Genomic DNA, 26594 nt, shown 5'->3' with positions numbered 1-26594 from the left:
CAAGTTGCATTCCGAAAAGTATAGAAAATAATCGTATATACGATAAAGCAAATAATTTTATTGCAGATTTAGTACGAAGCCTTCTAAAATTTGTATGAATTGATTTCTTCTCACGGGTTTTCTTTTATCTGCTGGCTGAAGATAAAATTTTAACAAAAACTTTCAGCGGAAAAAATTACAATTAGAAATTTTAATTAGAATAATTACAATAAGCGGAATAATAATTCTAATTAGAATAGATTTGTAATACTTTTCTTGAAGTGATCAACGACGATTATTCAGAAGGAACATTTTTACTTCCTTGTACGAAGTAAAGGAAGTATTGTGATTGGGAAAAATTTAGGTTTTCAGATATTTCAACGGAAATATCCATTTTGACCATCCTTAAATTCATTTTTACTAGTTTCGGCATGGCGTTTTTACGTACGTATGTATCTCGCATAACTCAAAAACGATTAGCCGTAAGATGGTGAAATTTTAGGACTTTGTATCATCTAGTTGTGCACCTCACCTTTTGATTGCAATCGATTGGACCAAAATATTCAAAAAAGCCCGAAATCAAAAAAAAAATTGGATTTTCGACTTTTTCTTAACTGCAGTAATAAGCTCTCACCGAGAGCTTTTCAACGATGTGTGATAAGTCGTACTTATTTTCATTGGTTCCAACTTATAGCCAAATAAAAGTTTAATTAATGAAATATTTGGACCATACAAGGTGAAGGCACATCGGTTCGAATCTGAACTCATTTTCTTTTTTTTAACTTTTTTTTTTAATTTAAATATATTGATTTATTAATAATTATTAATTTCACTGTAAAAAAAAAAATTACAATAAATAATAATTCAATTATAACAATATGAAAAAAAAAAATATCAGAAGTTATTAATGAAATAAAATTTTATGTACTTTTTATTTTTTTTAGATGTTTATATGTGATTTTAATAGGCGTACAAGGAAGTCATGTGGTGTCCATTTCAGATTTTTTATTTTATTTTTTATTTGTGTTTAGCGTCAGTAGTTAAGGTGTATTTATAATTATTTAATACAAAAGCTATTTATATACAACTGGTTTCTTTTTTTAGGTGAGATAATAATTTTCTGGCACTAAATACGTGTTTCTGTTGTTTTTCATTTCTCCTGTTTATAGTAATTTATCCTAAGATCATAAACTTTATGCTGTTATTAACTAAAGTTTTTTTAATCGATTAAGCACAGTTCGTGAAACGCAGTGTATATTTCTTCGTTTCTCCTTAAAGTATTTATATGCTGTTATTAAAAAGTCTAGACTCTAGACTACTCTAAAACGGGGTGACTTGGAATGCAGATATATTTTTAATAGTACTTAGTTTTTAAAATAAGTAATAACAGTTTTAAAGTAGTAATCATTGTGTGGGTTGGTGTAATTTAATTTTTTTTCTTAGATGTGATTGTAAACAACATAATAAAATGATCACAATAGCAGTGACAAATCTCAGTTGAATTTTTTGGATTAAATCCAAAATTTAGTTTTATTGTAGTCGAACTAGCATCTTTGTAATTAAAAAAAAAAAAACAAAAACAAAGAAATCGATATCTTCTGCTATAAACTTCCTGTTATCATTTAGTAATCTTTTTTATAGAGTAGTGCAATGAACTTATAAATATTATTTTATGATTTTGTTTTATTATTATTTTTTCCTTACGTCTTAATTTCTTTTTTATTGAAAAGATATAAAAGAAATTTATTATTATTATCCCTCATAAATATTATAATAATATATCAGTATATATACTTACAAGCATTTCATAAGAATATCTTATGAAATGTTATCTTAATAAGAATATAAGCAAATTTAAATAATTACCTTATTTCATATAAATAGATCAAACTTTAGAAAGCATAAATAAACAGGTAGGTGTTTCTGAAGTAGTATTAGCAGCGGGAATATTTCAGTAGAGAAAATAATGTACGGCGTTATGACGTCATAGGTACCAAAGGTGCCAGCCATAATCCATCCCTACCCTGCGCGTCAACTGATCTTTCTAAACTTTACGAGTAATTTTTTTTTTAATACTTGGTTACTTTTGCATAGTGCTTAGAATTTACAACTTAAGTATATTTCGTATTTGATACGTCAGACCTATTTTGTTTTTTTGTTTTTTTGTAAATTTTATACCACATTGGTAATTGAACTTAGAATTTCAGTATATTAAGGAGTATACCGAAATATGCTTCCTGCTTTTAGTTTATGCATTTTCTACATATATATTTTAATAGTTTAAAAATATATATATATTTTTTAAATTATATAAATAATCTTCAGATTTGTTTCTTTTCAAATATAAAAAAATTATTATAGCATTTAACTTTTATACTAGTTCACGTAATGACTGACGTAACCTGATAATATACTTTTTATAAGTAGGTTTTGATAATTTATTTTTATAAAATGGTAATAAAAAAAGAAGAATTCAAAATATTTGAAATATGCTTACATGATGTATGTATTTTTAATTGGTATGTTGTAAATGTTATCTGTAATTACAAAAATAGTAGTTTACCCATTCCATTTTTACTCCTTTATATTTTTAAAGTAGCTTAATCGATAAGATATATTTAGAACAGTGTTACATAAGTAGTTAACCTTTTTGTTTAATGATTTACTTGTTAGTTACTTAAGAAAAAATTGTGGGTGAACTGTTATCAGTAAATAAATAACAGTGCATATTCCTTTTGCAAACGTTATGTTGAGTTTTTTTTAAAAATATGTGTTGTATTAATACTTTATTTTAAGCTCTGTATTACTGAAATATGCCTACCGTTATTTCGATATTGCAATATACTTATCTAATTATGTATGTAGCCTAACACTATATTACGTATTTTATTTATTATATTTTGGAAAAAACATATTAAAAAATATGTATAAGATCTAACAAAACACACTTGACAAACGCAGCAATTTATAAATATATAAGTTAAACTGTTGTGTTTGTTCTTAATACTAGATCGGACAAACTGGACGCTCATTCATTCACAGTTTGATTATCTCATACAGGCGGACGTTCACGAACTGTGCACTCTCTTAATATCTTATCTTCTGCTGGGTGCATCTGTAGGGAACAACACGAATAGAGCACCAAGTCTACCACCCGTTATTACCTGAAAAATACTATTTGTTTTTATTTGTATCTTAAAATATAGTGCTTCCACCGACAATATGGGCCGACTTCACAGCTAGTTTAGAGAAAACAACGGAATATGGTGAATCGTTTCATTGGGGGTTTAAGTGAAGGGTTAACATAGCCGTCTCATTTTTAAATAATTTTGTAAATATTCTTTCAGAATTTCACACAGACTGATATATTAAATTGAAGAGTGTAAACTAACCTGTTATATTTAAATATCTTATAACCAGACGTCGAAAAGAATTCTTAAAAAATACAAAAAAAAATATATACAAAAAAAATACAAAAATATATCACATTACATATAATCTTTTATTTAACTAAATATTTCCATTACTTTTCATTTTAAAATTTAATAATTATCGCATTTATTTTTTATTTATTGGTTATTTATTAGATATTTATATAATTTATTTTTTACTTTTCAGTGCATTTTTATATTTGTTAATATATTATATTTTGTTGTTTAAAATTATCAATTTGATTTAATTCTTATTTTTTACTTTTTAGAGGGGTTTTCTAATTTGTTTCCTTTTTTTATTTATCTTAATATTAATATTAGTTAAATAAAACCTTTTTTAAAAAATAATTTTTTATATGTAATCAAATATATTTTTGTAATTTTTTTTTAAGACTAAAAATAAAAGCTTTTAAAAAGTAAAAATATTTATTTTTACACATCGAAGTTACATACGTGTACCAAATTTCATTGATTTTCATACTATAGATCAAAAGATATAGTAGTTGCAAGATTTGATCGTTCTTATAGCGAGTTAAATAAAAGATTTTAAAAAACAAAATAAGTAAATATCATAAAATGGGCAAACTGTAGTATGTTAAATGTTTGAGGCATTTTAATAAACAAATGTTAAACTAGAATCTTAAATTTTATAAGTTAAATTATATTATTTGTATTCTTATAACTAATTTTATTAAACAAACTTGCATTCATTTTTTAATTAGTATTTTCATATTATAACAATATTATCAGCATTAGTATTTATTTATTTAACTCAGGAAAATGGAGCACAGTTTGTCTGTAATAAATTGTTCTAATCTAGGGTGCAGTGCACTGTTCGTGTAATGATTTTTATACCCAGGTACTTGGTACGCAATTCTGGGATGCCGATACAGACGTTATACAAAAGAACGGAATCAAATTTTATAATTACCTCATAAAAACATTCATTTCATTTCATTAACTTTCCTTTACTTTTGTAAAATCAGGATACATTCCTTTGAATGTATCCTGTCTTTACAGTACCGCAACATTATTATTTAAGTTTTATATATCGCACATGACAATCAAAATCTTAACATACTTGTTACCGATCAAAAATTTACACATACAAAATTTGAAAAAAAAAAAATTAACACTATATTTGATTAACAAACGCTACGAAGGTGGAATATATTGTTCGATTACATTCTTAAAGTACAGAGTTATTACAAACAATCTTTCCGATTACAAACGTATTAACTTACATTTAATAACACTTAGATACATGTAAGTAGCATCAATGGAAAGGAAAACTCAAACCTTTTTAGTGGTTGGTACAGTTGTGTAGTTTTTGATTTCGTTATTGATTATTGAGATGGATTAGGCGTGCTGGCCGTGACGATAGTGAATGTTTGCGTTGGCCTCTACGATTCCCTGACCTTTCACCCTATGACTTTTTCTCTGGGGTTTTGTCAAACAACGCGTGTAGTACCGGTTACCTTTACCGCCTACCCTCTAGGATCTTCGTGTTCGCATCACAGAGGCCACTGCATTAGTGGTTATTCCAATGTTACAACGTGTATAGCAGGAACTGAACTACAGACTCGATGTAACCCACCGGGTTGGTCTATTAGTGAACGCATCTTACTAAAACATCTGATTTGGAAGTCGACAGTTCCAACGTTTAAGTCCTAGTAAAGTCGGTTATTTTTACATGGATATGAACACTAGATCGTGGATACCGGTGTTCTTTGGTGGTTGAGTTTCAATTAACCACACATCTCAGGAGTGGTCGAACTGAGACTGTACTAGACTACACTTCATTTACACTCATACGTATCATCCTCATTCATCCTCTGAAGTATTGTTTGAACGGTAATTATACCGGAGGCTAAACAGGAAAAAGAAAAGTACACCAGTCAAACGGCGGCTGACTAGACACACAATAATTCGCATACAGTATGTAGCGCGCATGCGCGCTACATACTGTATGCGACACACATCACACATACTCGACACACATCGAGTCTGATGTGTGTCGCGTGGATCAGGGAGATCACATTGAACACATATGATGTAATGTGAAACAAATATAATACAAAAGTATTTCCTTTTCATTTGTAGTTTCCCTTTTAATTGATGCTACTTTCGTGGGTCTGAGTGTTGTTATTAAACGTGAGTTACTCAAGTTTGTAATCGGAAAATTAATTTGTAAAAATCCTGTAGTTTTTTTCCAACCTTTTGAAGATGAACTATATTAATAACACTACTATCGTTAACTTCAATGCAAAAAGTGCTGCTAATTGGCCATGAAAGTCCTTTCAAGAAAATATTACCGTATTTCGAATGCGATTCGTTTAATCTTATATCTATATAAAAAGGATTGTTTGTCTGTTTGTCCCGTATGCGTTCGTATACCATTCATACAATTGCGATAAAACTTTGGTGAGTTGTGCGCACGCCCGCAAAGATTTCTGAATTAATTTGGACCCGCTAGGTGGCGGTGGGGTCGATATATTTCGAAAAATTATTTTTATGGTCCGATTTGGCTCATTTTAAGAATATATATTAGTTACGTGAAAAGAAATATTTTTGCAAAAATAGGATCCGTTAGTTGGTGCTGGGGTCGAGATATTTCGAAAAATTGTATTTATGTTCTGATTTTGCTCATATTCAGAATATGTGTTGCTTACATGCGTACCTCTGCAAAATACCTCTCCAAAAAATGGACCCACTAGATGGCACTGGGGTTGAGATATTTAAAAAAATTGTATTTATGGACCGATTTGGTTCATATTCAGAATATATATTAGTTACGTGAAAAGAAATACTTTTGCAAAAACTATACCCGCCTAGGTGGTGTCGGTGTCAAGATATTTACGAAACAAACAAATATACAAACAGACTTTCTTCTTCTATATGTATAGAAGGCAGTGTTGGTATGTATGTCCGTTATAGACTAAAAAACTACTGGGTCGATTTCCACGCGGGGAAAAGGGAGAAGTGAAAGGTTAAATTTTGTGAAGTTCCGTAATTTTCACATTTTTAATGTTTTATCAAACTATCAATTGTATTCATTTAATCTATATAAATATTCTTAATCTAGCAATAGCGAAGCATTGCCGGGTCTACTAGTATTTAATAATTCTTAACTACTATTATCACGTTTAGTAATTCTTTTTAAGCAAATAACAAATAGCACTTTCGTTCGTTTTTATATTTAGAGTAGTTTCGTTGAGCTACCTTTATTTAATATCAGAATTATGAATATTGTATATATATGTGTGTGTTATTTTCTGTTCAAAAAATAACCAAAGTTTTTTTTTACTCTTTATTATTAATTTTACAGAATAAGTCCTGGATAGCTTCATTTGAAATGGCCTTTAAGGTCCGTGACAAATTTGCTTTAATGTCATCAATAGTCACAAAACGGCGTCCTTTCATCACTGATTTTAATCTCAGAAATAAGAAAAAAATCGCAAGGAGCAGGTCTGGCGAGTAGGTAGGCTGAGGGAGGACAGTCATCTAATTTTTTGGTACAGAACTGACGAAATGACAAAGCTGAGTCTGCGGGCGCATTCTCGTAGTGAAAGAACCATGAGTTGTATTGCCACAACTCTGGTCTCTTTTTGTGGAATTTTCCACGTAACAATTGTAAAACGCCTAAATAACACTCACGGTTCACTTTTTCACCTTGAGACAAGAATTCAAATTGCACAATTCCATTAAAACCGGAAAAAAACCAGAGATCATCACCTTCAACATTGGATCCAGATTGATATACCTTCTTGGGGCGTGGAGATCTTTTGCCAATCCATTGTGATGATTGAACTTTTGTCGTAATGACGTAGCCGTAAACCTAGCATTAATTCCTGTTATGATCCTTTGCGTGTTTCATTGTCAGTGTTTTGTTCAAGAAGTTGTCGACAAACGTCCACTCGATGTTCTTTCTGTTGTTCAGTTCATCTGTTGTTCAATTTATCTGTCAAAATGTCATGGGATGATCAAATTCAGATGTTAACCTCTTCTGCGAGTTCTCTTACAGTTAATGGGCGATTTGAACGTACCAAATCGTTGATTTTCTGAACGTGGGTGTCATCAGTTGATGTCAAAGGCTTTCCTGGTCGAGAATCGTCTTCGATTGACTGAAGACCACTTTTAAATCGTGAAAACCATTCGTAACATTGTGTACGACCCAGAGCATCATCTCCGTAAGTTGAAACGTTTCTGTGAAAGTTTTCCCCAGTTTCATGTGAAATCTTACGTTGTATCTTTGCTCCCGAAAATCGCACATACAAAAATCGCTACCCACACTTAAATAACAGTAACACGAAAACTAAACGCAATATCAGAAATCCAAGAACATGGTGTTACAGAGGGAGTTATGAGAAATATAATGCTGCCAACTGCACCTCACTAAATATCTCCGTTGGCGCGTAGTTAAAAATGTTCGGTTATTTTCTGAACAGACCTCGTGTAGGAAGTTGTACGTTAATTGATGTGTATGAGATCCATTACATTGTTGGTAACGAATTTGGCTCTATTAGAATATATAAGGTACATTTCTTTAAACGTGTAACTGAATTTATGCAGCCGTTTTATAACGGCTGAATAAATAACGGCTAACGTTTTATAACGTTATTTAATAACGTTGTAACGGCTGAATTAGCCGTTATATAACGGCTAATTGAGGTAATAATTTACATATTTAGTTGTATTTATATTCTGTTATGAATGAAATTATTGTAGGCTGAAATTTTTATGGTAGAGTTTTACGTAAATCGAACATTAAGGTTAGTTAGTATTAATGTGAAATGACACATGGTAAGATAGCCAACTTGAAATTAATATAATCAAATAGAATAATTCGTTATGTACATTATGGAAGTAACAAAATGTTTTGCTAAATTATGGAACTTTTTATCAACCATCGTACTGGTAGAAAAACTACTATTTTTTTTATTTAAATGACGCCACTGATAAAACGTTTTACTAACCCTTTTATTTTTATTCATGGGTTCTCATTATCAAAACTTGAAATATTATATTTTTTAAATACTAGATAAGAAATGTTTACAGTTATTTTATCACTGATAAAAGCTTCCTGTGGTTAAAAGCTTTATTGTGCAGAAAAATTTATTACGACCGTGGTTAAATTTCAGTTATCTTTAATATTTTTGATTTGGTTCATTTCGATAATAATCATTTCACGATACAATTTTCTTCACCCATTTTATAAACGATATGAATAATTTTAAATTTGATCTGGAGAATAATTTTGCTAACTGCCATTGTATATATATATATATATATATATATATATATATAAGAAGTAAAAACTATTTGCTATTAATAATAAAAAAAGGAAAAATTTTGGAAAATGAAATTAGACTGGTTTTTGTAAAGAATTAATATTTGATTTTATAAACTTCTTTCTTTGATGGGGAAAAAATCAGAAAAGCTTCTGGTTTTCGATGGCAATATTTTTGCTTTTTATAGCCAATGGAAGGGAATAGGTACTTCAGGGAAAATAATATATATATATATATATGTGTGTGTGTGTGTGTGTGTGTGTGTTTGTGTTTGTGTGTGTCTCTTCTGTTTTCTATTACCGAATAGATTTTGCAATACCTACCCAATAGCGCTTCAGCCGAAAGCGTAATGCACATATTTAAAACCTTCTTGCTTCTATAAAGTTAAAATCGATTGTATAAAAGGTGTACAGATATTAAACGATTTTTACTGTCGCGTGAATAATTAATAATAACATGGTAGATTATCGGAGCAAGTGCCTTTTAAGTTAATAATTCAGTATTTCATTATTTCTCGTAGTTAACCACGTACGAAGGGGGTATCCCTTTCTCTTGACAGTTTTATGATTCACCTTTTTATTATAGCGATTTTGCATTAATAACATGTATAAAACTAGAAAAGGAAAGGTATTTTCCATTTTCTTTACGAGATGTGTCATAGCGTTACGTTACGGGTTTAATCAATTTGTTGTTACAGTAATTGTTTATAATCATTATGGAATGATATACGTCAGATTCTTGTGTTAATCCTCCGTCACTTGGAGTAATTTTATGTTAGCGTTTCAACTCCATTGTTTACATTAAAATAGCGATAATTCACAGGTTTAATCTTTCACTAAGACAAATGAAATCGCTTATACCGGATTAGTTAGACAGATTCCCATTGTAAAACTTTAACGAATACTTATTACATTGATTTTTTTCCTTTTCCTTAGAGTTACGTGATCAATTCGCTAAAATAACTCTTATTTATTGAAGTGATATCTATTTAAGTTAAAGAAAATAGAAATAGAAAATTGAAAAATATCCAAATCAACAATATTTTCCTTTATTTATTTATTTATTTTTATTACAATCGGTCGCCAAAAGGATTGCGATTATAAGTAAATATTTTGACTGTGAATAACGTGTCAGGAGGCCATCCAATGATAGCCCATCTCAAATATAAAAATTAATAATATGCATCAGCTCTCAAAAAAAAAAAAAAAAAAAAACTAAGGTAACAGATTGCAAATATTAAAGTCAGATAAAGGCAATCAGAACAATAGAGCTATCGTACATGAATTGAAAATTTAGTTAAAGAGCCTACGACATTTTAAAACTTATGCGTCTGGTAAATTGGAAAATTGTCTAGCAATTTCTAATCAGCCTGATATTTCTCAGGCTTATTGTAATGAACCCATACAACTTTGGGCTAATTAGAAAATGTGTAATTGTTAGGAAATTTTTTCTTCCAAATCAGTTGGTATTTGGAGGTATTTGCGGAGAAATTATAAATATAATCTTACTAAACTTAACTTACACTCGCTTCATTTGCTAATCAAGATTAGGGAGCGTAAGTTCGTTTGGTTATAAGCAATAATGCTTATATTGGATCTCTATTTCTTTTTAATGATCAAACAATTGCACATTTTCTATATAGCCTAAAGCTTATGGGCTCATTACAATAAGCTTGAAAAATATCAGGGTGATTAAAAATTGCTAGATAACACTGGGGAAAAATAGAATTTTTCCTTATCTCAGGAAGAAATATGTGATTCTGGTAGTATTATTTCTCCTGAATTCAAATATGATATCGGTTTTTCCCAATTACGCAAGTTTTCTGAGAGTCAGGCATTTATAACTTCAAACATTTCAGTACTTTCTGCATTCTTAACTATACAATATTCAAACATTTGATACATAGAAAGTAAGAAATGACGATTTTCTGCTATATTTCGCCTGTGGAGCATCCCTCTTGATGGTTCAACAATAATCGGCTCGTAAATTAGGATTCCATTTTCCTTGATACCTCTTTTCAATAGCTGAAATCTCTTTATGAAAATGTTCCCCGTACTTATCGCTCCACTGCGCCAAGATTTTCCGGGAAGAAATCTAGGTGCGAGTGCAGGAAGTATAAGGACATATTTCAACCCAAATTTTCATTACATGTTATAAGATGTTGACAATATCACGGTAATTTTCCGCCTTTCGATTTCCCAAAAAACTCTGAGTAACATGTTTGAATGCTTGCCAAGCTGATTTCTCTAGTGGATTCAATAGTTGCTCAAACTTTTCATCATACATTAGTGATCGTATTTGTGGACCCACAAATATTCCTTCTTTAATTTTTGCATCACTAATTTTAGGAAACTCCTGTTTTAACTACATGAAACCAGGAGTATTGTCCATGGTCTCGTCGAAATTCTTCATTAATTCTAGTTTGATATATAACGGAAGTAGATACACATTTATAGGATTACACAGTAGGTCAGGTTACACATTTTTCTCATATGATATCGTTAAGATTTTCTTGAGTCAGTAAATGAGGCTCATATGAACTGTTTTGTTCAAAAGTTGCATCAACAGAATCTGTTTCTTCCTTACTTCCATCAGACTCTGAGGTCTCTTCATCTAATGTCACATGTTCTGGAGGCTTTGGTACAGGCAATTCTTCGCAGTGTGGAACTGGTCTCATTGCAGATTGCAAGTTAAGGTACAGCACTGTATGTTTTAATTTTGACGTAATCCCTTTAAAGTTTGTTAAGCAGAAATAACAGTCAGAAGAGCGATCTTTGGGTTCCCTCCAAATCATAGGGATAGCAAATGGCATGTGGCGTGAGCCATTTTTCCATCCAGTGAGAAGCCTAGAACACGATATACAACAGGTGGGGCCAGACTCTTGTTTATCCCCCACTTTAAAGCCAAAATAAGTCATAACACCTTTTTACCAATGGAGAAAGATTTCGTCTTTGGGACTTGAGAGTCACTTCACTACACACATAAAAAATTGTTAACAATTGTTAAGATGATTAAAAAAAAATCTAGGCATTTTGTAACTAACGACTAATTAAACGAAATAAAAAGTTGTAAATATATATTAGACAATAATTCAGACACACAAAGCACTCACAGTGACGTGTTTACTGGTTCACTATTATCTCACAACTGGCATCATTCTGATGAATGTGTGTTACATTAGATCACGTTTGTACATGTCTGAATCTGCACAACAGTACTAACGCTACCCTTTGAGTTAGCTCATTTGGTTCCATCATATTTACAATGCTGTAGGAGTTTTTTCTTGACATTGGACATATGGCCGAAAAAGCTTTTTAAAATATTTAAAAAAATTAAAATAAAAAACTGTGGGTGATGGAGAATTCCGAATACACATTTGAAAACAGGATAAAAAACTGCATTAATTACACGTATTGGTACTCGTGAGACAAAAATCATGTTGACCAGTGTCATTTTCCAATTTGCCGGGTGCATTGTAAAATAACAGCAGTCTTTACAATAATCCTGATTTTTCAGTTCGCCAACGATAGATTCAGAAAAAAATAAAGACACCGAATTTTCAGCAGAGAATCTGACCGCCGACTCTAGAATCAAGCACCAGCTTTAAAGACATGTCAAATTGTGGTGTAGATTCTTAAAATTTAAACTATCTTTGACCGCTGTATCATCCCACGTTTCATGCTTTTCAATGATCATCCATCCTTTCAAAGATCAGAGAGGTCCAGTGCATGTAGCGTTCTCAATCATCATATTTCCGTACCATTGTCATATAGATTCAGCGCCAGATGGATTACATGTTTGTCCAGATTAAATAAATTATGTACTCCCTACTGATCCTCTGTATCTCCTCACGAACACGTGGCACTTTAAGATATCCGTGGGCCTAGCGAACCATGGATCCCCTGATACCATCCTGAACATCTTGTTTTGAAACCGTTGGACAATTTCAATATAACTATTACAATTAGTCTCCAATACTTGTGCACCATACCTCGATATTGGTTTTAGGAAAACCTTATAATTCAACAATTTATTCGTCAAGGACATATTAGGTCGTCTACCAAGGCGCCAGTACATTCCTGCAAGTCTAGCATTCAGTTGCTTCCGTTTCTTCCTTTAGGTTGATCGTTTTATTTTTAATTTTTACCTTAATTATGATCTTCAGTTTGATTTAATTTCGTAACCATGAAGGCTACGATATTGTTAGTTGATCAAATAAACATTTAATAATTTTTTTTATTTATCAGAACATTCCAAGGTCTAGATGATGTATTGAAAAATTAGCCTGTAGTGAGCCCCAAATAACAGTGCATAAAACTAGAGGAATTCAGTGGCCTGGTATAGTGGCTGAAACGGATAAAATTCTATATTATGATTGCGAAGATTGAAAATTCCGGATATGACAATTATTTTGTAGGCCTAATCAGAGATTAGATTCAAGTTTTATAAAACGCGAACGTTTTTCAGATATTTTGCTCAAAATCTGATGTGTACGTAATTATGAGATTTATCGTTAGTTCATGCCTATCGCTCTGAGTAAATGCCAATCAAAATAAATGAGACTTTTATTCCGTTACAAGTCTTCTATAAGTTATTTTACCAATGATGAAAATTTACAGAGGAAAATTTTTCAAATGTCATGTAATTTAGACTTTCAAAAAAAACGACTGAACTTTTTTCGACTGTTATTAAATACTTTTATCATGGAAATATTCTTCATAAACTTCATTTTAGATAGATTTCATTAAAAAACCTACTTATTGTGACGGATAGTATGATTTGACTTCCGGAAAATTTCGACATAACGTGTTTCACATCCCCCAGACCACAAAACCACCGTCAGTTCAAACGTTTTTATATATGTGTATATATATATATATTTCACTTTCTTGTGAACACGATAACTGCCGTAATTTTGCGTCAATCACTTCCAAATTTTTCCTTAAAAATAACTCGTTCCAATATCTCGGTCAAGTTCGTTAACGGCCAAATTCGGAGCATGGGGAAGGGAATGAGGTTGTGGACTTTTTCGAAAAAACAAAATATCGCTATAACTTTCTTATTAAGTAAAATATCGAATTCGTTTAAAGTTCCTACTATTCTTTGGATAAGGCCCTAAAACCTATAAAGTAAAGTTTTTTGATATCACAGACCGTTGGCCCAGGGGGTGGAAAAAGTGGGATTTCGAAGACCGAAAAAAATCTAACTTCCCTTAATAGGCACAGTATGGAATCGGTTTAAAGTCGTTGTTAGTCCTCTAAACATTACCTAAAAATTTTTCTGAAACAATTTTTGAATGACCATCCCTTACGGAAAGGGATGACCAAAATATTGCTGGAATTGTAAGAAGATGGGGCTTGGTGTATGCTAAACATGTGAAACTTTTTTTCACATGCAACCTTTATCGTATTGAGTAAATTTGAAGTTTTTCTTAACTTTAAGGTGGAAATCTTTTTTATCCCCTACTAAACACCGGTGAAATCTATCTCCGCCATCCGGCGTGCTGAAAGGGATTTTTTAAAAATATGCTAAAAAAGATTGTTCTAAATTTCAGTAACATATTATTTACATCAATATAAGAAGAAAGAATCATATAAGCGATCCGGAAACGTATTTTTTATTGACTGTCTTTCCTCCGTTTTTAAAATTTAAACTTCATAACTTGATGGAATAACTGTATCCTGATAAAGTTTGTGTGCACATTTACGTAAGATTTTTTGATAAATAATTAAACATGGTAGTATTAATTATTAATAATAACTTCTTTAATATTAATTAATTCTTATATTTTCCGGTATTTTCTTTCATACGTATGGTTGTAAGTTAAAATTCCCGATCAAGTTTGGCGTTTTTTATATGCTGTAAGTATATCTTTTCTTATATTTTATGTGAAATTCTGGAATTAAATTATGAATTAATCATCTATAAAATAGAACAACCAGTAAACAAACATTAACTTGCAAAATCTTATTTACTTCCATGGCGGATATAAAATGTGATGCAAAACTGCATCTTAAGGTTTATAATTACTTTCCGGTAAAACTCATTCGTTTGCAATTGAATTTCAATAAATAAGATGCAATTCTGTTTTCAATAAAATGTTTGACATTTATGTAATGACAACATAATTATACCAAACTAACTTTGCAGAAATATTAATGATTTATATTTTAAAGCGTCAATCTACAATGTTAACTTATTTGTTTATTGTAGAACTTTGATGGAATTGTTTCCTGTTTACGCCAAATCTTATCCAGGTACTATTGTTTATATATGAATTTACGTTTTAAATTGGTTGAAAAGACATGAGAATTTATATTTTCTAAATATAAGTTTATATGTAATTTTTTTCTTATATTGGCTTCAAGAACACTTTTCAGAAGAACTGATGGTATTTTTGGTGTCAATGAACAGCCGATTTCTTATTAATATCTTTTATTGAAAATTCAACAATACTTTTCTTCTATATTACAGAGCGAGTAAAAAGTATAGAAACCTCTCAAAAACTTTGAAACCGTTCCAGGTAGAATATTAACTTCAGAATAAGGGAATACGCGCACCCGGATCTGGTAGGTTAGGGTTGGGAAGGGCAGCCCTCTAATGGAGGAATGTGTCGGCTACCAGAGTGGAAGTCGGTGTGTTCCGATGAGTCTAGAGGGCAAGAGGTGGATGCCTCTTGGTTAGAGGAAAGACAAGATGGGCACAGACTGCTGCCACGACACACTGAGGCGACTGGTTTTGTTTAATGGCGAGAGATCAGTTGGCTTGGAGATGTGCTTAATGATTAAAAAAAAGCTTTAGGATAAGGTATAGCTCAGCTCCTTTACCTTTTGATGAGAAATAGAATTTCAACCCCTTCTTGGGGGGGGGGGGGGTGGCCCAGGGGTTGTAACTCAATTATTTTAAATAGTGTGATACATCATTTTAATGGTGTCTTTAATACAAAAAAAATGTAATAAATAAAAAATTGGTACTATGTCTGTATCCAGAATGGCGGCGGGATAAAAGTTTGGATTTTGAAAAAATTACACTGATCAAGAAACTGTCGTCGGTAGTAAATAAAATTTAAAAAATATGATTAAATGGATATTATCGAATAGATTTATTTTTTTTAAATTGTTTATTAAGCATAACGTTTGCTTATTTTCCTTGCATTTCATTTTAATAAATGTTTGAGTTGTCTTCATTCTGTTGTTTGACAGTGTGCCAATCGGTTGTAAAAGGATGATACTGCATTATTCAACAATTCCCTAGTGATATCTTGTGTTAATTCTCAAATTCTGTTTTGTAAGTGATCGATATTTTGGGGCTTATTATGTTAAACAGTACTCTTTAAGTGGCCTCTTGGAAATAATCTTATGATGACAAGTCTGATGATCTCGCCTGTCATTCTATTTGATCCCTTCAGCCGATCCATCTTCCAGGAAAAAAATGAATTTAAATTTCACGTACATAAGTTCAAAATGAGACGAGGCACCATCTTCTTGAAGATGTTTTGGAAGTTCGGACCAAGAACGTTTTGAATGTTTGAAACGATATGGTCGAGAAGAAAAGCCTCATATTTCACTGCCTTTAAATTTCCATCAATAGCCCTATCAATCATCCACCAATACCTGCCCGCCCGTACATTTACTTTGACTGGATACTGTGTCTGTGCCTCACGATACCAGTGTGGATTAATGTCAGTTTAGTATCGATAATAATGGCGGCTTACATTGTCGTTTAAAAAAAATGTGGCCTGATCATTAAAAACTATGTTGTTCAATAAATTAGGATCGGCAGAAATATTGTTCATCATAATTTCGCGGAACTCAAGTCTTCGATCGTAGTAATCTTCATTAAGTTTTTGCACTTGACGAATTCCGGAGGATTTGAAATTTTCACATTGTAATGTTCGAATCACTGAACTTTGGCTAATATTGGGTTCTGGTGCTGCTGTTCGAGTCGAGGAATGAGGATTCTCAAAAACTTCTTATGTAATCATTAACGATTTGTTATTATTTGTTGCTGATTTCGGCTTCCCTGGTTTTCCCCTATTATTAATACTCTCTCTGTTTCTTCAAATCGTTTGATGGTTTTTGACACTGTACCTTTTGAAATACGGGTACGATTTTTAAGTGTCGCATTAAAGTTCATAAACTTCATTACACGATCTAACTCTATTACCAAAGCCGCACATTATTAAAAGTGTGACGCAGTACTGTTCATTAAGTGATATGTTGATAGCAATTTTAGCAGGTAGCACAGAAAAAAATTAATGCAGTTAAAAACAATTACATAAAAGGTAGAAAAAGATGTAAATTACAAAAATAGATGACAAATGCGGTAAAGGTAGACAAAATCAATTACCCAAACGATCACAATAAATTCTAATAAGAAACTCATCAGTGCAGTTATGAAACACTAAATGAATATTACATAACAATAAAGTTAGCCTCATTTTTGCAACAATGTTAAGAAATCAATGATCAGCTGATGGGCATTATTAGGTGACAATAATTTATTTATTCATTAAACTGGAACAAAAACAATTTTTTTTTGTTAAATCATTAATTTTTTTTTAATTTTTAAAAATTTTAATTTACTTTTAATTTAATTAAATTTTAATTTAATCCAGTTTAATTTATTTTTATTTAATTTTATTATTTGAGCATACTAAATTTAATAATTTTCAAAATCCAAACTTTATCCCGCTGCTATTTTGGGTAAAGACATCGTACCACCTTCTTTATACACAATTTTTCTTGTCTTTTAAAGAGACCTTTCAAAAGATTTATCACAAAAAAGATGTTACCATAGAATATTTGAGTTACATTCCCTTGGACATCCCCGCGAAAAAAGGTTGAAATTTTATTTCTCGTCATAAAAAGCAAAGTAATTAACCGATACCTTATTCTGAAAATTATAGTATTTTGTCTGGAACGGTTTTAAAGTTGTTAAGGGGTTTCATACCTTTAACTACCTTTGTTATTTTTTATTTTCTAGGCTTCTTTCTTATTCTCATTTTTCCTCAACCTCATTCTCCAATTATTTCTAATTTGAATATTTTTTTGAAACTATACTATTAATTAAAATTTTAACCTTTTATAACAGATAATTAATTAATTTATTTTTTATTAATTTTGGATTTTTAGGAGCTCTCAATCTTTTTTCTATGAAAGTTATTAATATTTAAAATTTAAATGCACAAGAAGTGTTTTTTCTGAGGTGATATGGCATAATGAACCAATTTTTATTATAAAATTACTTTTTTACTATCTGTTATTAATAAATATATTATCTTACTGCTATTCACTAGCAGTTACACATAATTAATAATTATTGTTTCTGTTTGTTTCAGGTAAGTCACCAGTACAGTTTTTCTACAATATTTCAGGAATTCATAATTTGTGGATGTCGATTATCAGTTTATTTATTGGCATAAATAGTCACAAATTTTACCGTATACAATAGTTATCGTCATATGTAAGTTAGTACTTTTTTTAATTAATCTTTAAAAAAATTAAAGTAATATTACCCTTTTGTATTATTTTATTTATTAACGTAGATGTATTTTAGTACTTTACTTTTAGTACTTTAACGTATGTTCCTTTTAAATCTCAACCCTTTATCTTTTATTTCACGAGTTATTTTTACGAGAAGAAAATTAATTAAATATCTATATCTTAGAATAACAGTTGGCTTATTTAATGCTCCATTTAATATAATCGCTTTTTAAAATAAGAAAGTTTTATGAAAGTCTTACCTTTGACAATTTTAAGATAACGCACTTTATACTTTATTTTTTAAATATAGTTAATACATATTTCAGATTAAAAGCACTTACGTAAAAAAAGATTAATGATGAAGTGAAAATTAATTTTGAAGTAGTTTTTTTATACGAGTGTTGTACAATACTGTAAATTACTCCTACACGTTAATTTAATACCTTAGCCTACGGTATTGTGTAGGATGTATGAAGTGGTTTCGAAGTATTTTACCAAATTTAGAAAATTGATCATCTGTAGAGAATACTTTTGTTAATATTAGGATATCACTTAACTTATTAAGTGGTCAGGTTGAATTTTTTAAGAGAATAGTATTGTTTTCAGTAAAATAAACCTTTTAAAAAATAAAAATAAAACCAATTCCAAAAAAACTCTCACAAAATAAAGTAAAAAATATAAACATTAAATTCTTTAATATTTTATCTTTTTAACGATTTTTCAAAGTAAAGTACGGTATTACTTTCGGTTACATGGTTGGAGTGAGAGGTGAAAAAGGGTTTTCTGTGCGTTTTGAAGTATAAGAAGTATGAAAAATACCATTAATTTATATTGTGGATTTCGTTTTATATTTATGTATCAAATTTTGTAGCTCGAAAATCCTCAAAAGTAATCAGTTTAGTTGAAATTTTGGTATGTTCTAGTAGTATTTCTGAAGTTGTGCTTGTAAAAATTTGACAGATTTATTGAGTAGTTACGCTCTTTTTAAAGCACAAATTTTGTAGCTAGAAATCTCCAAAACCACTTTATTAATTCTATTGAAATTTATATGCGCGGTAGTAGTGTATCTGAAGTTGTGCATGTGAAAATTTGATGAAGATTGGTTGAGTCGTTCTTGAGTTACGCACAAATAATTTGAGCGGGATAATTTAGAAGAATGGTTCGTTATCTTGCCCCCTTCAAATTCCCAACTTCAAGATGCTGCAAGTTGGAATGTTGATGTTTTTTTATCTGTGGTATCTATTGTTAGCAATATTAAACCAAATAAAAAAAAAAGATATTACAATCTTAAAACCAAATTAAATTAGTGAAAGTTGGTTTTCTTGCACAGATCTGCGGAAGAGTTTTTTCCTTTTGAAATTAGCTACAAGTAAAAAATAAATAACTATCTAAAAAAAAAAATTATTAACCCGAGTGCCGATGAAGTAAAAGATTTAAAGATGAATTAATTATCATTTATTTTGGTTTATGTTTTTTACTGTTTTAAAAAATTATATTTTATAAAAATTATGTTATGGCTGCAAAACCCATTGTTTTGTAAAAAATAAACCGTTCGCAAAAAAAAGAATGCTGATTAATTTGGGTTCTTAATAAAATAGAAGAAAAAAACAAGCAGAGAAATAATGAAAAGAGATTACTACAAAGAATGAGCTAAGGCTTCTTTTTGGAATTCAGATCTTTTTTTTTTTTTTATTTTTTTTTTTTAACGTTCCCCAATGTTTGCCTTTTTTTACTTTTACATTTTCATCCGGTTTTATTATAAAATCATTTTGTATCCCATTATTAAGTTATAATTTATTTTTAATATATAAAATTATATGTAGTGCAGTATATAAAACAGCACATTTGCATAAGTGATTGGTTTTCAATGTGGTTGATTAATTTGACCACAACTACATTTTAAAGCTCTGATCATTCTGATAAATTAATATTCAATATTAATTCAAACCAGTAAATTATTTATATTATAAGTATTTGGTTATACAATATTGTAAATGAAACAATAATATCTTTTAATTAATTGTGTAAATAAAATTTTAAAAATCGTCTCGTGTGGTAAAAAGAAAAAATTAACAAATTTAATTTTGTGACAGTGAAAAAAGTTCACTGAAAGTAAAGATAAAAATAAATTCTAACTCGACCTGAAGTTGCACTGTTAATCTTTGTACTAACCTAATTCAAAGGTAAAGTGGCGCTTAAACTTTTAGTTGTAGAGAATAGTGTCTATTAATTATAAAAGTATTTTTTTTTATTTACCTTTAAAGTATGAGTATTAATTTTCTTTTAGTATATGTGAAAATAATTATAATGTCAGCATAATTTCGATTATATAATAGTATCATTATCGCTACATGAATCCAATAATAAATTAAGAAAACTATAAACAAATCATAATAAACTGAAATCGTCTTCGTGACCATTTAATTTTTATTTTAAAAATTCTTACGTTGATGTTATTTGGAAGAAACTTAATAAGATATCACCAGAAATTTAACATAAACAAATAAAATAGTTTAGATTTTGAGTAATTCTGTCTTTTTTTTTTTGAAGTTTGTTTAGAACAAATATGCAGTTGTATTTTTTTTCATCAGGTAAATTGTTTACATTTTTACTAGGAAATAGTTACGAATTGCATCCTCAAATATTGATCTGGTGTTGCTTTTGGTGGTTACATAACAGATTTTTTTCATGTATATGTTGTTGACTGAATTAATATTCTACATGATTCAGTACATGAAAACGTGGAAATTATTAATATAAATTCCTGTTGATTGGATTATATCATGAACTGATTTTGTATTTATAAAATTTCAATTCATTCGTTTTCTGAATGATTTTGTTTATAATTTAAAAAAAAATCTTTTCCTATAAGAACATAATCTTTTCCAAAATTTATGACAAATTGATTTTTTAACCGTCTAGATAAGAACCGTTGGATTTTGATGCTACACAATATGAAAATATTTAAGAAAATATATTGATATCAGTTTTTTCTTCTCTGCAATATTATCATAGATTTTCAATAACCTTAATGAAGGTTCAGGGATCTTAGTCGAGAAAAAATGGTAACTGAGATACCAAAAAAATTCTGTCAATACAACAGGTGTACTTCATCCTCGCTGGAATAATATATGTTAATCATAAATTGCCTGATTAATTGGATGAAGCTCGAATTTATATAATTAAATTATTGTATAATTAAAAGTTTTTCATATTTTTTATTTTACCTATAATTTACTATTAAAAATAACTAACTGACCGATGATTTGTATCATTTCCAGAATTTTGGATATTCTCCGTTAAAGATTAATATTTAGAGAACCGTTAATAAATATTTTCTTTGTTCACGGTTGTTATAATATTAGGTTTTTGGATAATCAGATCAGAGAGAACTGTTTGATTAACACCAATAATAAATACAGAATGTTCAACTTAAAAAAGATCCCATTACTCAGTAGTTTATACTAAATGCATATTTTTGTTAAAATGCATATACTGGTATGAGATGTGTAAAATAATGTGGAAGATGTTGGTCGGATAAAACCTTATGTTGTGTGTCAGCGAAAGTTTACGGAGAAATTTGAAAAGGAAGCATCAGTGAAAAGTGTTATTCAGAAGTTAGTTAAAAATTTCGTGAAACAGGTTCGGTGTTGGATCAGAAACGTCCCCGACACAGGTCGTTTTGACAAGGCAGGTGTACCGAAAATTAAAGTAGTTACCCGATCTCCTCTTAAATCTTTGCGGAGGCTAAGCCGAGTAAAGAACATTTCACTAGGTGTAGCCCACACTGCAGTGAGGAGAATGCAGAAATTTACCCTATCAAATGCTGGTTTTCCATGAGATAACTAATGCTGATTATACTGAAAGTATTATTAATATCACTGGTACATTATTGGCAACATTGGAATTGTAATCAAGTGTTTTTCATAGATGAAGCGTAGTTTCACCTTGGTAATTATGTTAATAGTCAGATCTACCAGACCTGGGGTACTGAAAACCCTCACATTTCCTTTGAATCTCCCCTTCACCTACAAAAATTAAGCGTATGGTATGCGATTTCAAGGCGACGAATAATCTTCCACTATGACAACAATTGCGTTGTTTACGCTCGTATTACCAGCCCTACATTCATCGAATAGATCTCGAATTCTATCGATCAATTCATTTGGATTATCCCAGTAAAGATATTCAGGTCTCAACTGTTGTCGATTGAAACGCAGGCTTAGCAGTCCTGAGCTGCTTAGTCCTGTGTCATCATCAAAAACCGCCGTCACTCTCATAATGCATTCTTCTTCTGATGAATTCTTTGAATGTCGTCTTGGCGATGAGTGTAGAGAGTCGTTTCTGATCATATGTGCCGTTTCTGATCTGTACATTCATGCCGGATATACAGCCGGTTGGTGGGAAGGCTCGTTAGAGTAATCAGATACTCCTCTGGCTGGAGTTATACCCAACAGTCCGGACCGACCTAGAGGAATAGGAAAAAAAAAATCGTTCCTGATCAGTTACTAGTTTGAAGTTGATTCGATTCCGGATGTTTTCTATTCATTTGGCTAATACAAGTTTTTTATTAACTTGTGAAAGTCTTTCTTGAAATCATTCCTAGCGTTTTTCTTAAAGCGGTATTGAGGTCGATGTAGTCTATTAGCCAAGGTCCCAGGCGGAACTGTAACACCGTATGCACCTTTATCACGACCAAGACGTTTCTTATTGCCTGCTTTAGCACTACATAACGCGGACATAGTGATTTTTTAGAAATAGAGTGGTCAGTAGATTTCTACAGTCGGAACCGGGTGGCATTTCTTTCGTTGGTCGTCAGGAAAGCCAGCTCGTTGTGCAAATCGTGGAGATGAGATGTAACTCATCTCATCGAACATGTAACCGTTCTCGTCATTGTCAGTATGTAACATTAGACTGACGAATACTCGTTGGTTTTTTCGTTCATCTATCCATTCGAATTGCGACTGTGACGACACATACTCAGCCGTAGGGATTATTGGAATCTACAAACGCAATATATCGATTAGATAGACTCGGATGGTACACCTACCATCCGAGTGATATCCTTATTACAATCTCACCGGATTGTTGGCCTTAGCGTGTTTCTTTATGCATGTCGTTATACCACCTCTTATGCCTGACAATAGGGGTATGTACATGTTCGGATCGCTGAGCAGCTGTATAAAATGCACTTTCAAATATTTCATTAATATTGTTTAGTGCGTATACAGTTACCGAAACCTTATTTGCTTTCTCGAAACGTCTTTGATTTCAGCTGGAAATTTAACTGTGCTAACGATATATTTGTCTTCCAAAGCTTAGTGTCGCTCATTTAACTACTGAGGATCTCGTCCAGTTACATATTTAGATACTGCAGCCCATTTGAAGCAGTAGTTATCATCATTTCGAACATTGATCACAGCCTTCTTAAGTTTAATTACTTAGGGAGATCGATGTATGTCGATCTCCCGATAAAGGGAAATAAAGGGAAGTATTTATGCGGATTAACAGACCGTCTATGCTCAGCAAGACCATCCGCTTCCTTTCGTTAGAAAGTCTGTCTCTTCGTTTATTATTTTATCGAAGGCCTTTCCTAGAGCTTTATCTATATCGGTTTTGTTGTTGACTAGGATCAATTCTGTTTTAAAGTTTGTGTTTTTAGTTTCGTATTCTTCGTTACCGTCTGCTTTTTTTCTACGTCTTTTGTGTGTCCTCTTGAAATAAGTTGTATTTTATGGCTTTTTCATATTCGTTAAGCCACTTGGTAAATATATTTATAAAATTTTCTTTTAGGCTGAATAGAAATAGGTTTATGTATCTTTTTCACCACTCCTTTTATTACTGTAGTAGTATGTAACCAGATCGCTATTGAATGTGCTTTCAATTTTGTTGAATAGTGACAGTTCGCACAGTTTTAACCTAACATATTTTATTCTTGATTCGAGAGAAGGACGGTTTTCGAGACCTGATCCCACTTTTTCGTTATCATCCGGTAATCGCACTCTTTTACAATTTATGTTATACGAAGCAACAAGCAGTTAACGCTGACTAAATGTCGACTGTTGTTCGCCTTAGTAGATTGAGAAACGATTTTTCGGCCACCTTTTCTATTTAACCTATATCGTTTATTCTAACATCACCGCTGTAGATTTCTATATTGTCTTTATTCCATTTCATGTAACTTTCGTGTTCTGTACAAAACCTTCACGTTCCATAACAAGGCTGAAAGTAATAGACCCCATATTTTTAACTGTATTTGTAAGCAAGCTTTCTATATCTACCCCGATGTTAATCAGAAATGCGATATCGTTTGCTTTATAATCAGAATGGTTTTTATGCTGATGTAACATCAGGTTACATTTTTGTACTGTTGTCGCCCAGAGATTGAGTACTTTTGATTCGTAGAGATCTAGTCTGACCTGTTTCAGTAGGTTTGATTCGCTATCATGAGTAGCTGTATAACTGTACTCTCTTAAAAGTTGACATGATAAACGTCCAACTGTTACTTGCATGATAAGTAAGGTACTCTCATACGGTATTGCATTATAGCCGTAGCTCCGATACGCAATCTCGAGCACCGGCCGGAGGCAACATCTGCTGTGACGTCACATGATCTCAAATTGCGCTACCACCCGGTCTATAAGTGCAGAGACCGGCCCGGTCTCTGCACTTATACCGATGGACCACTACTTTCCAACACACTTCTGACGTCACATGACCTTGAATTGCGCTTCCTCTGGACTCAGATTATATACCTAGACAGATCGACCACTTCGAAACACCCTCAACCTCTGACGTCACACGCCGTGGCACATCTCTTCATCAATCTGTGACGTGTATGACCTTGAAATGCGTTAGAGCCGGCGTTTTATATACTACTCACACACCTTGCAGGAATTGAAGACAAACATTACCTATGCGATCCAGGAAATAGACAGGGTATTTAACAAGAGTAGCCAGAAACATGGTCAAACGTGTTAACAAGTGCATAGAAGTTGATGAACATCATTTTCAACACTTTCTGTAAGTTATTATGTAAATTTTTGCCAATAAACTATTATTTATAGAGTAAAGTAAGTGACGGGACCTCTTTTAAGTTAACACTCTGTAGCTGCAAGAAAGTGATACATAAATAAAACTGATTTTAGTTCTGGTTCGTGCAATTTTCGATCTTGTTCGGAAAGAAACTTGTTAACCTATGCAAAAACATTTTGTTTCATCGTAATGTAATCTTTAATTTCTTCTCATTGTAGGCTAAATTAAAAGTAAAATCTTCTATCCTTTGCTGGAATTCGTTAAAATTTGTATCAATTCTCACTTTTTATAATGAATTATATTCTCATTAAACTTTCTTCCATACTGAGATGATTTCCTTGGCTTGAGTCAGTAATTAATTTCCTTGTTTTGTCAGTTATTTAATTTTAATTTTCTTTTTCTCAATGTTTACCATAATTGGCGCAGTTTATAATTTTTTCTCTAATAACTTTCAGCTATCATCGTAAAACATTTTAAAATCATTAGGCCTATTAATTTGTTTAACCCATTCGGAACAAGCACTTTCCTTCTATAGATAATAAATTAATGTTTTTAATTGTTAAAAAGAGTACTTTTATCGTTGGGATGTTATTATTGGTACTGTTTATGAGCGGTAATCCATACCTGTAAGGTAGCTAAACTATTCTTTCATAATCATTTTTGACTTTGTTGATTGAACTTTAATCCTCTTCGACTTTTAGTTGACACTCTCAATAAATTATTTTCGAAAACAAACAAAAATTAAAAATTATATAAATTCATAGTACTTATTTCTGTTTATACATTTATTTCATGGTTATTATATTATTCGTCTAGAAATTCGAAATTACATTTGGCTATGGAAATTATCATTTGCTTTATTTGATGGGAAAGTACACGATATAAGGTTAATAGTAGCCGGGTTTATTTTCCGTTGCCAGTAATCAAACGGCTTATTGACTTTTTATTAACAGTTTACGTACATGAAAATTGCTATTTACCACTACGAATTGGTTTTTAAATCGGTTTGTTATTTCATTCTATTTATGTCCGTTTAAACATCGGAAAAAATGTAATGTGAAAAATAAATGCTTAGTCGTTATTGAAAATATATTTTGTTATATTTAAAATGGTTATTAAAACGGAAGTTGTCAATGCAAATAAAACGGGAAAGTAGAAAAACGAAAAAAAAAATTGCTGAAGAAGTTTTACTACAATAGTTGAAAGTTTAAATGTAAGAGTAGTCCGAGACATGTCACCGATTTACTTTTCGGACATTTTTTCTCTTAATCGTGGATACTTTTTTAAGAATATTAATGTTTTGAATATAGAGGATATTCTTTATTAAGGTTATACAAATTATTTTTTTCACTAGACAAAGTCGTTTCTTCTCT

The 26594-nt window shown here is 31.0% G+C and overlaps 1 protein-coding gene and 1 long non-coding RNA gene across 4 annotated transcripts in view; one reads left to right on the top strand and one right to left on the bottom strand.

The window, feature by feature from the left end:
* LOC142329369 (uncharacterized) overlaps positions 1-26594 on the top strand; it is a 502750-nt gene that overhangs the window by 18983 nt on the left and 457173 nt on the right. The window contains exon 1 of one of the 3 annotated variants that reach the window (XM_075373891.1): positions 18058-18166. The exons of the other annotated variants lie outside the window; for them this stretch is intronic. The gene's annotated coding sequence lies outside the window, so the exon portion shown is untranslated. Of the gene's footprint in view, positions 1-18057; positions 18167-26594 lie in introns of those variants that run through there. 3 annotated transcript variants of the gene reach the window in all.
* The window catches only part of LOC142329370 (uncharacterized), a 115624-nt gene that overhangs the window by 47010 nt on the left and 42020 nt on the right, over positions 1-26594 (bottom strand). The window lies entirely within an intron of this gene.

Source organism: Lycorma delicatula, chromosome 8 (assembly GCF_047948215.1).
Source record: "Lycorma delicatula isolate Av1 chromosome 8, ASM4794821v1, whole genome shotgun sequence".
Lineage (NCBI taxonomy): Eukaryota > Metazoa > Arthropoda > Insecta > Hemiptera > Fulgoridae > Lycorma > Lycorma delicatula.
Note: the sequence above shows the minus strand (reverse complement) of the source record. Positions and strands in the feature narration are given on the sequence as shown.